This window comes from Sinocyclocheilus anshuiensis, unplaced genomic scaffold (assembly GCF_001515605.1).
Source record: "Sinocyclocheilus anshuiensis isolate Anshui unplaced genomic scaffold, SAMN03320099.WGS_v1.1 scaffold1487, whole genome shotgun sequence".
Lineage (NCBI taxonomy): Eukaryota > Metazoa > Chordata > Actinopteri > Cypriniformes > Cyprinidae > Sinocyclocheilus > Sinocyclocheilus anshuiensis.
Window position 1 is genome coordinate 612,136 of NW_015555817.1, and position 924 is coordinate 613,059.

Below are 924 nucleotides of genomic sequence, written 5' to 3' on the forward strand. Positions count from 1 at the left end.
GGGGGGTCCAGGTAGAAGATTGGAGAGAGAGAGAAAGATAGAACAACACCAACTGAAGATTTACAACATAATTCACCTTCTTCACAGATTCATTCAATAAACACCCATGGATCTATATGTTTGGCATAGATGTTTTACTTTATGCTGTTTTAGATGGTTAATTACTGGCCCAATCATCTCAAGTCTTAAAGTGCCCCTATTATGCCATTTTTAAGGTTGCTAATATTGTTTTATGAGTCTCCTAAAACAGGTTTACATGCATGCAAGGTCAAAAAACATGTTAGTTTTCTCCAAAAATAGATTTAATTTTACCTCATTTCTAAATGATTCGTAAACGACTCGTGCGAAGCAGTTCAAAGAATCAGTCTCTCTAAACCCCTCCTTTCTGTGAGCCCTCACTGCTGTGATTGGTCAGATGGCGCAATCCTTTGTGATTGGTCCAGACCCCTAGAGAGATTGGCTCTGGATTGGTCTACCGCGTACAGTGCGTGTCGGAAACGAAACGCCTATTGCCATGACGGAACGACAGCCCTGGAGACTTGTCAACACATAGAAAAGATGGTATCGATTGTACCTTACCAATTCAAGCCAGAGTCTAATGATGAAGCAGTTGAACTGGCTGATCGACAAGAGACTGATTCGCCAGTGAAACAAAGGTCAAGTGTTAACAAGTTTGTGGTAATTATAAGATGTGATAAAACAAATTTACTCTCACAGCGTAGGATACAGCGTCTTCTCGACATGATGTTAACCACACGGAAATTTTACAGTGTTTGTGGGTGGGCAAGTTGGCGACATAGAACGTGGGCAGACATTATGCAAATGTGTTACTTCGTGACATAGAGCTGTAACAGAATAGGATTTGAATTCCTGACGACTCGTTTAGGCGATTGCGAGCAGACTTTTTTTTTTTTTTTTTTTTAG

At 40.5% G+C, this 924-nt stretch overlaps 1 protein-coding gene across 1 annotated transcript in view; it reads right to left on the reverse strand.

The window, feature by feature from the left end:
- Positions 1-924, reverse strand: part of cpdb (carboxypeptidase D, b) — a 13,824-nt gene that overhangs the window by 5,773 nt on the left and 7,127 nt on the right. The window lies entirely within an intron of this gene.